Raw genomic sequence first — 22,489 nt, 5'->3', positions numbered from 1 at the left:
CAATTTTCTGATTCTTAATGATTTAGAACATTGCATGATTGTCACTAATCCAAATGTTTCTAATCATGTCATGATTATAGCTGTTGATTTCTTGGTATTCAAATTCTAGGGAACAAAGGACAGTTTAGAATTTGGGGATGTATTTTAACATGTTTAGAAAACATAATTCAAGCATGGTGAATTTGGCCGGAGATTCGAAATTGCACAATCATTAGGTAAATTTTGCTTATTTTTCCGCATCGATCTCATGAAATATAGTAATTTGAAACCATTTTTGGACATTCAAAAAATTTGGTCAAAACATCGTTAATTTTTGGACATTCGTTAGGCGTATTAGACCAAATTTCGCTCTAAATTCATTTTTCTGCATTGACCACGTTTCATACCCGGGTGTCTTGGAGTAATTGGATACGATTTTTGGACATTGAAAATGTTGAGTGTTTTGATGAATATTTAAAGCGCGCTTCAGACTCCGAGTATTGTACGTACAATATTGTATGTACAATATGTACGTTATTTAATCTATTGCCATTCTATTTCCAGTTATGTTTAAGTTCTAACGAATGTTTGATGACGAAAAATCGATAATATGTTACATACAATACCTAGCAGAAATATATTATCGATTTTACGTCATCAAACATTCGTTAGAACTTAAACAGTACTGGAAATAGAATGGCAATAGATTAAATAACGTACATATTGTACATACAATATTGTACGTACAATAAAAAGTCTGTATACTGCTTCATTTATCACAAACAATCAGCCTAATTTCTTTCATGAAGTTTTTTAAAAAGCTTTTCATTTGCATATTACTCGGATTATATCGGATTCTCTCATCGTAATCTCTTTAAAAGCTTTATCAATGCTCGGTGTTTAAACATAATAAAAGTTGGTGATAAAGAATACCTGAATACCTTGAATTAAAAAAAAATCTTTTCATTAAAAAAGGGAAGGACTAAAGGTGGGCGTACACGAGGCAATTTCCATTGCAAGGCCCATTACTTAGAGACGCACCATTAGATATTATCGGGCTATCTTTTAGAATACCCTACCATTTTTTACATTCACCAGTGTATGTGTATGGGTCGTTCATAAAAGACCCCCATTGAAAATCTACAGTGGTAGGGTATTCTAAAAGAAATCCTATTATCGGGGGGGCTAGGGAGTTATTTGAAAAAAAAAAAGTTTTGCCTCACTGATGAGTAAAAAAAAATTTTGCCTCACTGATGAGTAAAAAAAAAATTTGCCTCACTGATGAGCAAAAAAAAAATTTCCCCTACCCAGCTCTGTATAAAGGTATACATTAAAATTGAAAAAAAGACAACTTCGCCGCCAAAGGCGGGAAAAAAAAAAAAATTTTGCCTCCAAAGGCAGCGAAAAAAAAAAATTTCGCCGCCTTCGGCGGCAAAAAAAAAAATTTCTGCCTGACCCAAACTCCCTAGCCCCCCGATAATATCTAATGATGCGTCCCTTAGTGGGTGAGATTATGTGCTCACTGACCATGAAGCTAAGCAATTGAGCAAAATACACGAAGCAATAAATGTATGGCCTTGCAATTCCTTGAGCGTGCTCATAGATTTGGGGTTATACTCAAAACATATTTAGTGGTTAACATGGTTAATGATTTTCATAATCATATCAAAATGGCACCTGTTCGCCGTCCTGTGTATATCTATACAACTTATCATTTTGGGCCATAGGTGTTGCTTTGGCCATGCATGTTTTATTTGACTAGCAAGAATTTGACAGCAATAACCCAGGGGTAACAACAGCATAGGCCTACAATGAGCGTGTTTATAGTGAATATACCTCATTTTGAGTATACCGTACACGATAATCCTTGTATATTGTCAAGTATGGGCAGATACCCGTTGATCTCGGATATTATTCATACAAGTAAATAAAACACATTAATCATAGGATTTGGTAGCGTGGTAACATGGTTAATATTTTATTTTCTCTTCAGCTTGATGTTAACTAGCCCATGGCTAGAATAAGAGTGTTGATCCTGTGTGTGTGGGCCTAACCGCTCCTCTTTTGCCTATGTGGCACTATGAATACATACATATTCATATATGTGATGCATGGTTAGGCCTACACATCACAACAGGCATCCTCACATGCCCCCTCTTATAAAAATGAAGCTGTATGTGTCTTCATTGAAAATTTTAAATTTGGAAGCCAAACAATAGGGGCAAAAGAATTTTGACTGAACAAAATAAATCTAAAATGATGAATATCATTTATTCATGATTCTGTATAATTTGAACATAAAAGCAAAATGTCCGTCAATTCAGCCAATCCAATCCCATCAGATTATTGGTTGGTCGATGATGTAAGTCCAAAAGTTCAGGCAAATCCTGGTATAATACAAAACAAAACATATTTCAGCATACAGTTCAGCCACGTCTCCATCACCACACATGATGTTAGGAGATTCTTCATCCTCTTGGATAATGTTAGTGTCCAGTTGATCCTCTTAAAATACTCTTCTGCTCCATTAGGTAGAATAACATATATGCTCATGCATAAATTAGTACTGGTGATCCATCCATTCTGCACTATAACTAAGTAGTAACCATGGAAGTCAGCAATAATCATGATAATGGAAGTCCATGTTGTTAGTAGTAACAATAATAGGCTTATCCTATTCAAAATCATATACATGTAGTTGTTAGTCCATTCAGCCCATCTTCTCAACTCAGCATAAATGACATGAATGATAAAGGAAAGTTCTTCCAGATGAACAGTTCTGCATATTGTTAGTAAACAAAAATAGAACTACTTAAAAGGGCATTTCGTGATCCACAGCCTCATCCCCACTTTTCTCAAAAAAGTTGAGATTTTTATATCACTGGAAACCTCTGGCTACATAATGTTTATGTACAAAATATTTCTTGCAGATTAATTCGTTTAGCAAAGATATCGTGAAATTTGAATTTCGTTCTGGTGCACCAGAACGAAATTACAACGCATTGTCTATGGAGCAGTGTAATACACATAATCATGCATAACTCGCGAACGCAAAATCGGAATCAACTGGAATTTTGGGAATAGGTTTTTTTCGTGGATATCTAATGAAAAATGACATAAATAGAGGATGCTAGGATCACGAAATACTCCTTTAAGGCCCGGTCACACTATGACGAATAAGGGTGAACGGCAAGCGACGTTAAGGCCCGGTCACACTATGACGGACGATAAGCAACGAAAGGTGACGAACGTGAAAATCACAAAATGTTGACGGCAAAGTGACGACAAAAAGAGGAAAAACAAGATTTGCTGACGAGTGGGAACGACCTTTAGCGACAACACGACGGCAAGGGACGAAAGGCTGCGGCAGGAAACGGAGACTAGCGACCAAAACCTGACGTTGTCTGGGCGGTGAGTGACGAAGTCTCGACGAAGCCCAACAACAAGCAACGAGGTCAGACGGCTGGCAGCGGATTTGCTTGCGGCAAGGAACGGCAGCTGACGGTGGATTGCGGTGATGATGACGTGACTCAGCAGCCGACATCAAAGCCTGTGTGTGTGCGGGTCGTATAGTCCCCTTTGGCGTTCCCACTCTTCACAACGTTCTGATCATCCACTCAAAAATATCAATATCAATAATAATCAAAAATATTAACATCAATATCAACAATAATCAAAAATGGTAAAATCGATATCAATAATAATCCAAACTATTAATATCTATATCAATAATAATCAGGATTATTAACATCAATATCAATAATAATCAAAATATTACACATATCAATAATAATCAAAAATAGTAAAAATTAATATCAATAATAATCCAAACTATTAATATCTATATCAATAATATATCAATAATAAAATATTAACATAAATATCAATTATTATAATCAAAGATATTAATATCAATAATAATAACAAAAAATACTACACATATCAAAAATAATCAAAAAAATTAATATAAATATCAATAGGAATCAAAATATTAAAATCAATATTAATAATAATCCAAACTATTATATTAATATCAATATATCAATAATTATCAAAAATATTATCATCAATATCAATAATAATAAAAATGTTAATATCAGTATCAATAATAATCACAAATATTAACATCAATATCAATAACAATATCAATAATAATCAGAAATATTAATATTTTTGATTATTATTGATATTATTTTCTTTATATGAACTTTAAAATTGCATCGTGCCGGGTAGTCTATTGAAATCGAACTGACGTCAATAAAACGTCAAACATCGCACAAAAAGACTTGATTAGAATTTACAGTCACTCATCGTGAGTTGCCGTTAGTTGTCGCTGAGAATCCGTTAGCGACCGCAAACGGCCGAAATTATTCGTCGGGAAATTTTCAACATGTTGAAAATTTTGTGACGACAAAAAATAGTTGTGACTCCGTTCAAATTTCGTTGGAGACCGCAACCCTCATTTTTTTGACGTTTCCATACCGTGCGAAGCCGTCTCTAGTCGTTTTGAGGTCGTCACAATTTCGTTGGTAGTCGTTGTCAACGACCAAAAAAAGACTTGATTAATTTCTACAATCCTACAAATGCATATATCTATTTCATGAATCGCACAAAAAGTTTAAAATCGTTGACCATCGTTTAAAAATCGTAACCCATCGCAGACCACCGTTTCAATACCGCAGGTACTCGCAAACGATACTCGTAAACAATATCCGTCACTCTCCGGACAAAAAGTCACTGTCGCACCAAGATCGTTACAATTTCGTTGCTTGCCGCAACATGTCGTCAGGGTTCGAGATGTGACGTCGCTTACCGTTGTTTATTCGTCAATGGTCGTTGACAACGACTACCAACGAAATTGTGACGACCTCAAAACGACTAGAGACGGCTTCGCACGGTATGGAAACGTCAAAGAAATGAGGGTTGCGGTCTCCAACGAAATTTGAACGGAATCACAACTAGCTTTTTGTCGTCACAAAATTTTCAACATGTTGAACATTTTGTGACGAATAATTTCGGCCGTCTGCGGTCGCTGACGGATTCGTCAGCGACAACTAACGGCAACCCACGATGAGTGGCGGTAAATTCAAAATTGCAATTCGCAGCTTAACGTCGCTTGCCGTTCACCCCTATTCGTCACAGTGTGACCGGGCCTTTAAGCTGCGAATTGCAATTTTGAAGTTACCGTCACTCATCGTGGGTTGCCGTTAGTTGCCGCTGACGAATCCGTTAGCGACCGCAGACGGTCAAAATTATTCGTCGCGTTCGTCGGCAAATTTTCAACATGTTGAAAATTTTGTGACGACAAAAAAGTAGTTGTGATTCCGTTCAAATTTCGTTGGCGACCACAACCCTCATTTCTTTGACGTTTCCATACCGTGAGAAGCCGTCTCTAGTCGTTTTGAGGTCGTCACAATTTCGTTGGTAGTTGTTGTCAACGACCATTGACGAAAAAACAACGGCAAGTGACGTCACATCTCGAACCCTGACGACACATTGCGGCAAATGACGAAATTCTAACGATCTTGGTACGACAGTGACTTGCGAATTTTGTGCGGAGGGAGACGGATGTTGACTGTTGATGGCGGGTCGTTTGCGAGTACCTGCGCCATGGAAACGGTGGTCTGCGATGGGTTACGATTTTTAAACGATGGTCCACGATTTTAAACTTATTGTGCGATATTTGACATTTTTTGACGTCAGTTTGATTTCAAAAGACTGTCCGGCACGATGCAATTTTGAAGTTCATATAGAAAGAAATATCAATAATAATTGATATTGATATGTTATTATTATTGATATTGATGTTAATATTTTTGATTATTATTGATACTGATATTAATATTTTGATTATTATTGATATTGATGATAATAGTTTTGATCATTATTGATATATTGATGTTAATATATTTGATTATTATTGATATTGATATAATAGTTTGGATTATTATTGATATTGATTTTGTTATTTTGATTATTATTGATATTTATATTAATTTTTTTATTATTATTGATATGTGTAATATTTGTTGATATTAATATCTTTGATTATAATAATTGATATTTATGTTAATATTTTTATTGTTATTGATAAGAATAGTTTTGATTATTATTGATATTGATTTTACTATCTTTGATTATTGGTCCTGTGTCAGAACTTGGGGGTACCTTTGTGTTACATAGTAAAAAATGAAATGTTTCAAACATTTTACCTACACGTCTCATTTGAAGTGGCTCATCCTCCTGAGCATTTTGACACCGTTTTTATGGAAAAGCGGGCAAAAACAATCACAAAGTAGGTGGGATTTAACCCCACCTCTTTTTTCCACATTTACAATCATTCTGAATAAGTATTAGGCTTCTAAATGACCTTCTGTATTTATTTACTTGGTATAGATGTCTGGGAGTTCATTTAGACATTTTTTACTAGATTCAAATTTTTTTAATGGGGGGGTTTTAGATCAAATTTACGATACGAATCCCTCCTCCTAATCCTCCTCCTCCTCCTAATCCTCAACCACCCGTGGCATATTTCATGCCAAACGTCATAAGAAAATATTAAAAATTAAAAAAAAAACAGGTAAAAACATGAGTAATATAGAATAAATCAGTCTCAATTTAAGACCTGATTGAATCTTCTAAGTGAAGGAATACTCAAGAGACAGTGTTTTGAAATCCAAGCTGCACATCAAAATGTAACAAAACCACCTTTTAGGTACCCCAGTATATGACACAGGATCTATTACTGATATTAATGTTAATTTTTTTAAATTATTATTGATATGTGTAATATTTTTGATTATTATTGATATTGATGTTAATATTTTGATTATTATTGATATAGATATTAATAGTTTGGATTATTATTGATATTGATTTTAATATTTTTGATTATTGTTGATATTGATGTTAATATTAATTTTTTGATTATTATTGATATTGATATTTTTGAGTGGATGACCAGAACGTTGTGAAGAGTGGGAACACCAAAGTGGACTATACAACCCGCATGCTTTGATGTCGACCGCTGAGTCACGTCATAAAATAAATAAATGTTGATATTTATACAGCACCTTTCACATTTATCAAAGCGCTTTACATTTATTCCGCTGTCATTAGAACATGTCAGCTGCCATACAATGCCTAAGGCATGCGCATACCTTTGGGCGGCGCTTAATGGACAATATTCCTAACAGCTCCCCATTTCAACCCTGGGTAGAGAGAGGCAAGTGAGGTAAAGCGCCTTGCCCAAGTGCACAACCCGATGGCACCGCCGTGGCTCGTACTCGCAACACTCCGATTGCGAGGTAGAGCATGTACCGCTTCGCCACCGTGCCCGCATCATCATCGCCGCAATCCAGCTGCCGTTCCTTGCCGCTGCCAGCCGTCTGACCTCGTTGCTTGTTGTCAGGCTCCGTTGAGACATCGTCACTCGCCGCCCAGACAACGTCCGGTTTTGGTCGCTAGTCTCCGTTTCCTGCAGCAGCCTTTCGTCCCTTGCCGTCGTGTTGTCGCTGAAGGTCGTTCCCACTCGTCAGCGAATTTTGTTTTTCATCTTTTTGTCGTCGCTTTGCCGTCAACATTTTGTGATTTTCACGTTCGTCACCTTTCGTTGGTTATCGTCCGTCATAATGTGACCGGGCCTTTAAGTATGAAGCAACTGTAAGTAGTTTCAAGTAGCTTCAAATAATTTAAGCCCCAGCTTAAACATGTTTGATGGACAGTTATAATCCTCTGGTAGCATATTACTGTAAAATTATGTACAGTCACAGTCACACTCCACTGGTTCCAGTTCAAAACAATATACATGAAGAAGGTGAAGAAATGCTGTTTTCTCAGCAATCATCAGTTGTAAAACGCCTCAAACCTAGCATTTGAAGTATGTTCATGTTTTCTCAGCAACTTGAGAGTTCACTAATTCATGTGCATTTGTAAAACTTCATCCAATATGTGTGCAAGAACACAGTATGCTTGAAGGCATGCTGAATCTATATAGCTACACAACTATTCCACATCGGGATTCGTCCATTAATACAATTAGTAACCAACCACAACTAGATTACTAAAATGAAATAAACTAAATAATCAAACTATGTCATTTTCCAGACATTACAATATTTTGACAGTGTGCCAAATTATTGACAAGTATTTATACCTTAATTTTGATCAACACATCCAAAATAATAAGAACATGTGCTGCCATATTTGAAAATCACAATTATGTCGCATGTAGTCACTCTCATACAATACCACACACTTTTCTATTCTCATAAATACATGTCATGTCAAAGTCCGTTTAATCAATGTCTGTCGTATTTGTCAGTAAGATTTATACACGTGATAGACAGTCAGCATTTGTATTTTCTGATCCCTTCTTATATCTTATTTTGAAACTATATGGCTGAAGTGCCAAACTCCATCTGGTCAGTTTGCTATTTGTGGTTTTGCCTTTTTCAACCATTGCAGAATAAAATCCTTCTCAAAGTCAGGACTACGGAGTACTGGGTATGTGGTCAGATGTCGCTTCAACGACTGGAATCCATTTTCAACTTCCTCTGTCCATTCCAGTATATTTGGCTGTTTCTTACGGATGAGGTCTGTCAATGGGAGAGCTAACTTAGCATAGTCAGGGATAAATTTAGCATAATATCCGCTCAGACCAATGAAAGCTCGGAGGTCCTTCTTTGTGATAGGGCATGGAAACTCAGCCACAGCCTTCACCTTGTCAGGATCAGGTGCGATATTCCCACTCCCAATCACATGACCTAAATAACAGACACTTGTGTTTGCCAAAGTACACTTAACTGGTTTTGCTGTTAGTCCAGCTTTCAAGAACTTCTCGAGCACAATTTGAACATGTTCAACATGATCTTCCCATGTGTCACTAAATATGACCAAATCATCGATATAACCTCTGGCAAATTCTTCACAACCAGTGAGAACCATATCGATAAGTCTCTGAAAAGAGGATCCACTGTTTACCATACCGAATGGCACTGTGTATTGAAATAAGCCAAATGGGGTGACTATCGCTGATTTTTCTTTCCCTTCCTCATCAGTTAAAGGGACTTAGTAATATCCGCGGGTGAGATCAAGGGTAGAGATATACTTCCCGTGTGAAACTTCATCAGTTATTTCTTCAACCCGGGGCATAGGATAATTGTCCACCCTGGAAAATTCATTAATTTTCCGGAAATCTCCACAAACCCTCACTTCTCCATTCTTCTTCGGCACAACTACAATAATGGAGATGCATAGGCACTCATAGATGGTTCAAGTATACCCATTTCTAACAGCTTATCAATTTCTTCCTTTACTGCAGCCTTCTTAGCATAAGGTAACCGGTATGGTTTCTGTCTAATGGGTAACTCGTTAGTAGTTTTAACATCATGTTTGATCAAATTTGTCTTTCCGGGGACATCAGAAAATACTTTAGAATACTTCTGAAGTATTTCTGTCATTTGACCCTGTTGGGAGTCTGTGATATCTTTCGAGACATCAACATCTTCCCAGTTCTGTGTTTGTGATACCGTCACAACACCAACTTCTGTATCATTTTCTTCTTCTACATCATCTTGTTGATCATCTAAGTCATTGAGTACATATTCATAACTATAAAGATCTTCTTCATATCCTGGATCGGGTCCCTCATAGCTTGTCACCTTGTAACATGCTGCTTTACGCTCATGGTATGGAGCTAGGAGGTTAACATGTAAGATCTTGTTTTTCTTACCCATGGTAATCTCATAGTTATGGTCGCTAATTTTCTTTGTAACAGCATACGGTCCTTGCCACTCAGCAGCTGCTTTGCTAGCTTCTGATGGTAATAATACAAGTACTTTCTGACCTGACTCAAATGTCCTAAGTCTTGCCTTTTGGTCGTACCAAGTCTTTTGTTTTACCCGAGCATCATTCATATTGGAATGGACAGATAACATCATATCGGCAAGTCTGCTCCTCATGTCAGCCACATATTTGACTATTCCCATCTCGTCAGGATCTTGATTTGTCCATGCCTGTTTGACAATCTCAAGAGGTCCACGGACAGGATAGGGATAGAGAAGTTCGAATGGAGAGAATCCAGTCGAACTCTGTGGCACTTCACGATATGCAAAGCAGAAATAAGGGACATATTTATCCCAAGTCTTGAACTGGTCAGGAGTCAAAGTTTTCAACATTGACTTGAGCGTGCCATTGAATCGCTCAACTAATCCATTTGTCTCTGGATGGTAAGGAGTTGCGAAAAGGTGGGTAATACTCATAAGTTAAACACACCTGTTCTATTAACTTTGACTTGAAATCAGATGCCTGATCCGATATCAGTTCATCTGGAATTCCTACAAAACAAAAGAGATTCGATAACTCTTCTGCAATGGTACTTGATCGTATGTTAGACAGTGATACTGCTACTGGGAAGCGAGTAGCATAGTCAACAATGACTAAAATATACCTCTTTTTACTTGTCATATATTTGTAATGGACCAAGAATGTCCATACCAATGCGTTTGAAAGGTTTTGTAATTATCGGCATTGGTCATGTTGGTTGCAGAGGTGCTTTGTTCGTAGGTCTTATCTGTGCAGTTTTCTGGCAAATATTGCAAGTTTTGCAGTAATCTGCAATATCTTTGAAAACACCAGGCCAGAAAAAGGAAGCCAGAATTCTCTCTCTGCTCTTATTGATCCCCATATGTCCTGCAATCGGAACATCATGGCCTAACTGCATGATATCTTTTCTACATTGTTTGGGAACTAGCACTTGGTGAAACTCAGATGCATTTTTCTGAGATGTCCATTTTCTGTACATAATATTTTTCTTCATATAATAACATGTACTTTAGGCCAGTAAATCTAGCATTTTCTAAGGAACTAATTGCAACAGAATTTTTTTCACCACAATGCATTTCCTTAAGGTCCCCAAAATACCATACTAAAAGTCCCAAAATATCCAAGTATGGGAAAGGTGCCTAATTTGCATAAATCTAAAATGGCCGCCAAAATTTCAGAAAAATCTAGATTTTGATATATCTTCACTTCTAAATGGCCTATTACAATGACTTAACTTTCTAGGAATGGGGTTTTGGACACAACAAGTATCATGAGATAGGTTAAAAATGGATTACATAAACAGATCATCGTTATATTTTCAAAATGGCCGCCAAAATCTTTTTACACACGTAACACATCAATGAATGAATGATAAAATAGCAATATTCTACTTAGAACAAATTGAAACCTATTTTTGTCACCACAACACATTAATTTGAGGTCTCTTGAAGGCAGAATAAAAGTCCCAAAGTATCCAAGTATAGAAAAGATGCCTAATTTGCATAAATCCAAGATGGCTGCATGTCAAAATTCAGAAAATGTCAACTTTGACATATATCTTCACTTCTAAATGACCTAACACAATGATTCAGGTCTTATGGGATAGGTTGGAAAATGATTACACAAATGGATCATGAACAGCTCCACAATATTCAAGTATTGCAAAAGGTGCCTAATTTGCATAAATCCAAAATGGCCACCTGCCGAAATCAATAAAAAAATATATAAACTTTGAAATATCTTTACTTCCTAATGACCATGATGATGATGACCAGTATGATGGTTTGATTTTCAAGGATGCATATAATTATGATATTTGTATGAGTCTGTATAATGTAGAATCCTCCTGCATTTCTCAGAAAGCAGTGTGAGCAGTGTGGGGAAAGAATAATGCCAAGAAGACTGCTAGAATTTTCCAAAATGTAATACATTAACATTTTTTGACTTGAAAGAAAAAAAGCCTACTTGTGTGATGTAAAGCATTTGCATTACGAAATATTCATATTTCATGGCAGCGATAATCTGAAAATCGTTTTTTGACCTGACTTGTCTCCCAAGACATTCCTTGAATCCACAAACTACATTATATAAAGTTCAGCTATTGTAATGAAACTATTAATGGGTGACGGTGTTGAATTTTGGAAATACCTACCTACCTATCAGTCAGCATCGTGCATTTCTGCACCTGCTGCCTTACGTAGGAAAAACTTCCACCTGGCCCGTAGCAATTTCAGCTTCTTCGACAGACCACCTGGTGCCGAGTCTATCCAAGTCCTTGAAGTCCTGAATAACACTCTTCCAAGTTGTTCTGGGGTGTCCAGGTCTTCTCTTTCCATGGGTGGGATTCCAGAAGTAGAGCTTTCTTGGGCCGGATGCGACTCTCATCCATTCTGCGCAGATGGCCAAACCACTGTAAGCATCGCTTTCTTATGATAGTAGTGAGCTTCTGTTGTTTCGTCACTGATGATCTTATGAAATCGGTGGTGATATGCTGGGTCCATTTGATGCGGAGAGTTTTCCTTTGGCATGTCATATCAAATGCGTCTAATCCGGAATACTGAGGGTTCAGCATTCAGAAGCATATAGAAGGGTAGAGAGAACGCATGCACTATAGGTGTCTAAGTTGATATACCGGTCCTTCCACGCCTTCTCAAGTTCTATAAAAGCACCAGATGCTTTGCCACTCCTATGATTGAGCTCCTTAGTATATGATCCATCAGCACTAAAGTATGCTCCCATATACTTAAAGTGATCCATAACCTTGATGAGGCCTTCATCTCCCATTGGAGCCAAAGGTGCTGAGCTCGAACGACCAAGTGATGGCTTCAGTTGTATCTGTCATCTTGGCATCAGAATCTTCTAGGAGGGCTATGTCAGCATAGTCTTGATCAGCCAGTTTTACCTCCGGGTACCTCAAGCTTCACCTAGGTAGAAGGGTTATACTTTCTTGCTTTCTATACGAAGTCAATGGCATTTCCAAAAAACAGTGGTGACCAAATATCACCCTGTCTGTCTTACGCCAGTGACTATACTGAAGAATTTGGAAAGGGAGCCCTCTGATTTGACCGCACATGTTGTGGCATGATAAGAGTTAATTATGATGTTGATGATCTTCCTTCGGATGCCATAGATGTGCATGATTTTCCATAGAGATGGTTGGCGAGTCAAAGGCAGTCTTAAAGTCTATGAAGTTAAATAAAGCTTGGTACCTGTTGGTTCAGACATTTCTTGATGATTTGGTTCAGGCCGAATATTTAATCCTGGCATGAGCGTACCTAAAACAAGCTTGGTTGTCCCTCATTCTTACGTCGACGTCATACTTCACTCTTAGAAGTACGATTGTGGAGAAAACTTTGCCTGCAATGTCCAGTAGAGTGATACCATAGTTATTGCTACAGTGAAAAAGGCCTCCCTTCTTTGGTAATGGAAGGATTATGCTTTGTCCCCATTCTCTTGGTGTTTTCTCGGTTCGCCTCTATAATGTTTTTCAGTTTACGAATTATCAGCAACCATTCTTTGATGTTGTCGTCATCATCCTTGAGAAGTGAGAGGATGTTATCAATGCCCGCTGCTTTGTTTCGTTTGAGCAGGCTAAGCGCCTTGTCAAGTTCTTCTCTGGTTGGTGGTTCCATATCAATTTTCAGTTCTTCGCAAGGATTGAACTTTGAGAAGTTTAATAACTCACTAGGCCCTTCAGCGTTGAGCAGGTCTTCAACAGATTCAGCCCATCTCTGCAGTCGAGCAGCCTCATCCTTAAGTATTTCTCCTTTGGCATCTCGTATCTGCGAGGCCTTTCTGCTGGTTTTACCAATGAGAACATTCTTCAGCTGGTAGACTTGCTGGTTTTACTTGAGGCTACTTCCAAGTCATCAGCGATCTTGCCCATCCAAAATCTTAAGCATTTCCTGTGTGCTTGAGTTCACGGTAGTCACTATTCATTGCTGGTTTGACTACCTTTCTCTTGTCAATAACCTCCTTTGTCTCGGTTGAGATCAAGTCTGCCTTCTTCTTCATTCTGAATCCAAGGTGTTCTACTGATGCTGTATTTACGGTACCAACAAATACTTCCACTCTTCATCAACATCAGTATTATCATCTAATTCAGCCAATGCATGGAACCTTGCACCGATTTTAGCATTAAGCATCAAAACATCACTCTCCAGCAGTTTACTGTTGTCATTTTTACGTGGATGGTAGTAATTGCCAGGTTATGGTCACTTCCAACATCAGCTCTTCTGTACATTCTAACGTCTTTTAAAGAGTTACCCTATTTCCGGTTGATAAAGGTATGGTCAATTTGGTTGACTGTCCTTCCATTGGGAGAATTCCAAGTTAACTTATGGATTTTCTTGTGTGGGAAGAGTAACGATCCAACAATGAGATTGTGTTCTTTGTGATGGTTTAATTTTGGTGGCCATATTGGGTACATTGATTGGATTTATGCAAATAAATCTTTTCCATACTTTTCTATATGGTCATAAGCAAGATTAGACCTACCAATTGCATTGTGTAGCCACCACTGATCTTTTAATTGGTAGAATTCAGTCTAAACTTTTTATTAACATCATTCTAATTGTTTCTTTTTATGAATAAGATATTAAGGTACATATATTTCAGCCAAAAAAACAAAAATAAAGTTCTTAATTAACTGCTTATTTAGCACTTAATTTCTTAACGAGGCACTCATATTGGCCTGTAATGCGTAACAACTGAGCTCATGTAGCCTCACTTATTTTTAATTTTCTAAGAGAATTTGAAGATAATTCCCAACAAATAGGGTATAATATAAAAGCTAAGATTCTCAGCAATATCCCTGAGGCAGAGATTAAGTTGTGTAAGGATCTATTTTTTGTGAATGAAGTTTTTGATATTGAGTAGTGTTATGTAATGGTTTCCTAAGAAAGTGAATGAAAGTTTGTTAAACTCACCCCTGGATGTGAAAAGTGTAAAAAATTCGGCCAAAACTCTATCGTATGAAATGAACAAATGATATAGTTCAAAATAATCATCTTTAGGATGACAAAAAAAATGCACCAGGAGCTCAGAGGAGATGATTTCCATGATCATTCCACTTTTTAAGATTGACTTTAACAGTGATCACAAGCTTGGGTTCTGCTTAAATTAACCCCTGTAGTAGCAGTATTTTTCTAATTTTGTTCTTCAAACTTTTACATACAAATGAACATGTGATTGGCAGTAAGTACTGAAAAAACAAAGTAGATAGCTCTTTCCAATAATTTTTGACACCACTTTTACAAAGATCAGTCCATTTTTAAAGATGTTTGTTCAGAGATATTGGAAGCATGTAATGCCCTTTGATTTCTATAGTCAACATGGTTAACATGTAGTATTGTAGGCCTACATTATATTTCATTACATTTCTTAGGTTAAATGCTGTCATTATGATTTTTTATTAAATGACATTTAAGCTTCAATATCAATTCTAGGGTTTCATGTTAGCAAGAACATAGATTTCTTCATATAGATATAGGTGGAAAAGCTGAAATTGCAGTGTGCATCTTAGTGTATCTGCATACAAGGTCACGATTGCACAATCACAATAGACATATACAAAATAATTTGACCATTTCTTTTGTGCTTACCTACACACAAGCAGTGTGTACTATTTCTTCTTACTTCTGGTTGTTACACATTTGGTAGGTCTGATCTTGCTTATGACCATATATATTTGAGAACTTTACATCTTCTCTGGTTCAGGGAACTCAAATACATTGTATTAAGCTGACAGAAACGGTTGATTTGTTCCAAGTGTAGTTGTACATAGTGATATGGTTGTGTAAATAGGCCTGTTGCCATTTTGGAAATATGCTAGTGATCATTCTCTATGGTCAGTTTATACCCTATTCAATAAGAATGGTTGGGTTATGTCCACAAACCCATTCCTAGAAAGTTAAATCATTGTAATAGTCCATTTAGCATGTTTAGAAGTGAAGGTATGTCAAAATCTACATTTTCTTACTTTTGGCAGGCGGCCATCTTGGATTTATGCAAATTAATCATCTTTTTTGATACTTGGATACTTTGGTACTATTAGTATAGTATTCAAGGGTGGTGCAAAAACAATGTTGCAGTTGTTCCAAGCTATTCTACAATACGAAATGATGTGTTTCTTGTGTAAAATACAGATAATTTACATTTTGGTGGCCATTTTGAAAATATGCTACTGATCCTGCTGTGTAAACATTTTGTAACATATCCCATTAGACTCGATGTGTCCCAAAACCCCTTCCTAGAATGTTAAATCATTGTAATAGGCCATCTAGAAGTAGAGGTATATCAAAATTTAGATTTTTCTGAGATTTTAGCGGCCATTTTGGATTTATGCAAATTAGGCACCTTTCCCATACTTGGATATTTTGGGACTTTTAATATGGTACTTTGGGGACCTCAAGGAAATGCATTGTGGTGGAAAAAATTCTGTTGCAATTAGTTCCTTAGTTGGCCCCCAAAAGTGCTAGATTTACTGGCCTACTTTCAGTAGCTACATTTTTCTCGGAGACCAATCTGTCTTTAATAGGCTGGGATCAGCTTGCTGTAATTGTGCTAGTTTCTCAGGGTCTATGTTCAGCCATCCTGAAAATCTAGCTTGGGTCCCAGGTTGGTCATTACCATAATTAGGTATGCTTGATTTAGGCCTAGCCCCATTTGTTGCATCCTGATTGGCCAACTCAGCGTCATCAAATTTCTTTTGTGCTCTAGTTGTTACCAGGGAAGGTATAGGTCTAGGTCTAGGTGTGGCAGGGCTAAGTAAAGCATCCTGATTGGTTGGCTCTAGTTCCTCAGCTATTGCTTGATCTTTACTTGTTACCATAGCTGGAGAACTGGGTGTGGCAGGGCTACCTTGCATCTCTATGTTAGGTGGATCGATCAGGGGCCAACCAAGTTTTTTAATGTCATTGCCTAAAAGTACATCCTGTTCATGACCCTCAAAATCAAGTACAGCGACTGTAAACTGGGCTTCGCCATACTTACATTTGATCTGAATTGTGGCGAGGGGCAAGATCAGCTCACCTTTTAATTGCTGTAAGGCTGTAGTACCCCCTGTGTAAGCAGCAGGGCTGACAAATTTGGCCTACACATCACAACAGGCATCCTCACATATATGTACCTGATGCAAAAAGGGGGGCCTGAAAATTTTTGACCCTCGTAAGGGGGGGGGCTGAAAAAATGGCCACAAAAAAATTGAGTTTATATGCTTTTCTATGAGGCTGACCGATAATTTTCATGTCAAAAAGGGGGGAGGGCCCTAAAATTTTCGAGGTCTGTAAAGGGGGGGGGGGCGAAAACTTTTCGCGATAAAATTTGTTTGCATCAGGCCCCCCCCCTTACAAGTGTTTGTGAACGGTAAGTTCGTTCCGCCCCCACTCCCAAGCATTTATAATGTATTTAAAATTAAACTTAAACACAGTACATTTTAGGATATATTTTGTTTTTTGTTATTTTGGTACATTAGTAGAGATGTTAAAGCAATTTATTTGAGGTCATGGTATCCTTGGTGGTCAATCACATGATCACCTTCAAATCATGCTTTCCCAGATACTGTTCATTAATGCCACAAGAAGTTCCTTATTCTTGTCTAGGCTTGGCCATACACAAGATGGCACAATTAATATGGGCGGACAAAAAAGATGAAATTGCCCTCTTTTATTCTGATCTTCCTACCTGCATATTCTTGGAACTTATGTAAAAGAAATTTACATAGATAAATGGGATTGGTCAAACTTTGATCAGTCCATGATTTTAGAGATGTAATTGGATAAAATATAAAGTGGGAGGAACTTAAAGCAATATTATAACATTATCATACAAAATAGATTAGCAATTCTTTGACATAAAATGTTAGCTTTTACTGTCAGATATATCCCCTTTATTTTTGAGCCGAACAACTACGGCAAAGCAAAGAAAATTGGAATTTACTACCAGCGCGTATGTCGCCAATACGTACCACTCCTTCGGTCATGTTATGGTACGACCCTTTGTTGTGTATATCACCGTCCCATACGCCGTGTACGTACTGTGTGTTAGGAACATCGTGTATGCGTTCGACTAATAATTCCATCGTAATAATAAGACGCCGGTTCCGGCGCTTTATCCAAAATCTCGGATTTTGACAAAACTACAGCACCTAGAGTCTTGATTTTTGCAGGGTATATTGGTTTAATAAAGTACAATATAATCGTGTAAAAATGAATTTTAAAAATCAGTGAGGGCGTCCTCAACAGCAAATGTTATAAAGAATATTCTATCTCATTTTTTAGATATGGGAGAACAACGCCCAAACTTAGTCAGTTCTAAATCTACCTTTGAAGCTAGCTAGAGTCGACACTCAGTAGATGGAGTCTGAAAATATAGACTCACTATAAGACTTGAAGAACATGTCTTCGAGATGATGGTATTAAAATAAATCATAATGAAACTAACTGTAATGTGACTGGTGCCAAATGCGTCTTGTTATTTATGTATTGTAACCGGCGTCAAGAACCCCCCTTTACTTTTGGTTTCATTTCAAATTATGTTTTATCCATCATTTGTGGCAATTTATTATTTCCATCATGTAAAATTATGGTTTTATATGCATTTGTTTTGTTTTTATTTTCCCTCCAATGTTTTCATCATGATAGTAGCATGTGACAGGCCATGTGATTTTCCCCACAGTAACAGGGAATCTGCATAGTAACCAATTATGTAATATGATGTAATCTTGAACTTGTTTTTGCCACAATCATGCTCTAAACATGGGGCATCCCATAATTTCTGCCCAGTGACTTACGATGTAATATGAGTTGACCTTACCAATTTCCTGTTTGCACTAATTATTGTTATTTATGTATTGTAACCGGCGTCAAGAACCCCCCTTTACTTTTGGTTTCATTTCAAATTATGTTTTATCCATCATTTGTGGCAATTTATTATTTCCATCATAGCTATGTAAAATTATGGTTTTATATCCCGGGGGTGCCACTGTAATGGTGAAGGGGGGTATCAGGCGCGTCCGTGGACTCACAAAAAGCACCCTAAACAAGTATTGCTGAGACTGAAATGTGCACCCCTAAACAAGTATAAGTAGCGTGATTTGCTACCCTAAACAAGTAGTTGTCTTTTCTCTACCCCTAAACAATTGATGCAATTATTACCCCTAAACAACACTAAGAAACAGGTGCTTTTAACCATAAAATAAGTAAGAAGCTGTTGCCTTGGTCAATTTTGGAAATAACTTGGACCAAAAACGTGTTTTTGCTTCCTTTATTAAATAAATGCAATATGAAAAGTTTGAACATGTTAAATGTAAAGGTGTCAACTTCAAAGGTTCATAACTTGAAAAATGAGCCCCCTACGTACATATGAACTGTATCAAGAGATAGAGCTCTTTAAAATAAAGCTTTTCTGAAAAAATTGGACAGAGCTCCGCCGTCTGACAGAGAAATTTAAGGTTTCCAAGAGCTTGCTTTTTAATCACAAGTCACTTATTCACAGAGCTTACCTATATAGTACTAGTAGTAGCCTCCATTAAAACAATAGTTTAAGGATGCACAACTATGTTTTCTCAAAATCTGAGTTGGCAAAATCCCTAAAAAAGTAAGTCCTAAATTTATTAATTTATTCAATTTGGCAACTGGCTAAATTGCGAAAAAACAAACAACGAGGTTTTGAATTTGGAGTTAATAGGACATCAGTAAAGTGGTCAAACATCGTTTTTTGGTATTTATCAATTATTAATTTAAATGAATAGGACTGGCAACCCACTAATTTCAGAAAATCATTGATCAATACATCATTAAAACAGTCAAGTGTCAATGTCAATTTGAATAATATGATAGCAGATGTCTATGCATGGTTAAAGAAAATATAGGCCTATTAATGTGCCTGTGCTGCACCATGAGAAAGTCACAACAAAACAACATTATTTCGGAAACCATCTTGTAGGCCTAGTCCTAGCCATATAATTTTTTTAATGTGCATGCATCATGCGAAAGTCGGGAGAATAACGCAGTCGAAAACCATCTTGTAGGCTTATATTCTTTTGCACAAATAGACCTAAATAGTTAACTAAATACCTTCAGAAGACAAAGCATGTGTAGCAGTTAGATAGTTAATAAAAAATATTAATGTGCATGAAAAATCGGCAAGTTGGAAGAAAATCATTTCGGAAACCATCTTGTAGGCCTATATAGTTTTTTTTAATGTGCATGCATCATGCGAAAGTCGGGAGAAAAACAAAGTACGAAACCATCTTGTAGGCTCATTTTTTTTTGCACCGATAGAGCTAAATAGTTAACTAAATACCTTCAGAAGACGGAAGAATTATTTCGGAAACCATCTTGTAGGCCTAGTCCTAGCCATATAATTCTTTTAATGTGCATGCATTATGCGAAAGTCGGGAGAATAACGCAGTCGGAAACCATCTTGTAGGCTTATTCTTTTGCACCAATAGAGCTAAATAGTTAACTAAATACCTTCAGAAGATATAGAATCAGATGGTTAAGTAAAATATTAATGTGCATGAAAAATCAGCAAGTCGGAAGAACATTATTTCGGAAACCATCTTGTAGGCCTAGCCATATAATTTTTAATGTGCATACATCATGCGAAAGTCGGGAGAATAACGCAGTCGGAAACCATCTTGTAGGCTTATTCTTTTGCACCAATAGAGCTAAATAGTTAACTGAATACCTTCAGAAGACATAGCATCAGATGGTTAAGTAAAATATTAATGTGCATGAAAAATCAGCAAGTCGGAAGAACATTATTTCGGAAACCATCTTGTAGTCCTAGCCATATAATTTTTTTAAATGTGCATGCATCATGCGAAAGTCGGGAGAATAACGCAGTCGAAAACCATCTTGTAGGCTTATATTCTTTTGCACAAATAGACCTAAATAGTTAACTAAATACCTTCAGAAGACAAAGCATGTGTAGCAGTTAGATAGTTAATAAAAAATATTAATGTGCATGAAAAATCGGCAAGTTGGAAGAAAATCATTTCGGAAACCATCTTGTAGGCCTATATAGTTTTTTTAATGTGCATGCATCATGCGAAAGTCGGGAGAAAAACAAAGTACGAAACCATCTTGTAGGCTCATTTTTTTTTGCACCGATAGAGCTAAATAGTTAACTAAATACCTTCAGAAGACGGAAGAATTATTTCGGAAACCATCTTGTAGGCCTAGTCCTAGCCATATAATTCTTTTAATGTGCATGCATTATGCGAAAGTCAGGAGAATAACGCAGTCGGAAACCATCTTGTAGGCTTATTCTTTTGCACCAATAGAGCTAAATAGTTAACTAAATACCTTCAGAAGATATAGCATCAGATGGTTAAGTAAAATATTAATGTGCATGAAAAATCAGCAAGTCGGAAGAACATTATTTCGGAAACCATCTTGTAGGCCTAGCCATATAATTTTTAATGTGCATGCATCATGCGAAAGTCGGGAGAATAACGCAGTCGGAAACCATCTTGTAGGCTTATTCTTTTGCACCAATAGAGCTAAATAGTTAACTGAATACCTTCAGAAGACATAGCATCAGATGGTTAAGTAAAATATTAATGTGCATGAAAAATCAGCAAGTCGGAAGAACATTATTTCGGAAACCATCTTGTAGTCCTAGCCATATAATTTTTTTTAATGTGCATGCATCATGCGAAAGTCGGGAGAATAACGCAGTCGGAAACCATCTTGTAGGCTTATTCTTTTGCACCACTAGAGCTAAATAGTTAACTGAATACCTTCAGAAGACATAGTATTAGATGGTTATTAAAATATTAGAAAATTATTTCGGAAACCATCTTGTTGTAGGCTACAACAAGATGGTTTCCGTAGGCCTATTAAATAATTTTTTAATGTGCATGCATCAACGAAAGTCGGGAGAAAATGATGTATATTTTTGCCAGTTTGGTATGGGTTAAGTGTCTAGCGTCGAAAGAATTGAGTCCGTTGGCAAAACCCCGGGGCAAAACTACCCTAAGTACGTAAGAGCTCCAAAAACATACCCTTTTACACCAATTTTAATGGATTTGATACCCTATTCGCGTAACGTGCGCTAGTCTGAAAAAATACCCTTTTTACGTGAATTTACGGACGCGCCTGATACCCCCCATCACCATTCGAGTGGCCCCCCGGGTTTTATATGCATTTGTTTTGTTTTTATTTTCCCTCCAATGTTTTCATCATGATAGTAGCATGTGACAGGCCATGTGATTTTCCCCACAGTAACAGGGAATCTGCATAGTAACCAATTATGTAATATGATGTAGGCCTAATCTTGAACTTGTTTTTGCCACAATCATGCTCTAAACATGGGGCATCCCATAATTTCTGCCCAGTGACTTATGATGTAATATGAGTTGACCTTACCAATTTCCTGTTTGCACTAATTTGCATATGTTCCTCCTACCATCATTTGGCCCATGGTCCATCTCTTTAACAAGGTCAACATCACCCAGGGCCTATGCTAACACATGTTTTGGTGATAATATAAATTTGTAGTAGAGGTCATTATTTTAGCCCATGTGCTCTCTGCCTGTCCCCAAGCTCACTCTTCCACCAGCTTCCATCAGCTAAACACCTATATCTCAACCTGCTAAATTGCTTTGTACTGTATAGGCCTACATGTTATATTTTATCCATCTCGTGTCATCATTAAAAGTTATCTCCAACTAAAG

This window comes from Amphiura filiformis, chromosome 12, assembly GCF_039555335.1.
Source record: "Amphiura filiformis chromosome 12, Afil_fr2py, whole genome shotgun sequence".
Taxonomy (NCBI): Eukaryota; Metazoa; Echinodermata; class Ophiuroidea; order Amphilepidida; family Amphiuridae; genus Amphiura; species Amphiura filiformis.
This window is presented reverse-complemented; position numbering follows the sequence as displayed.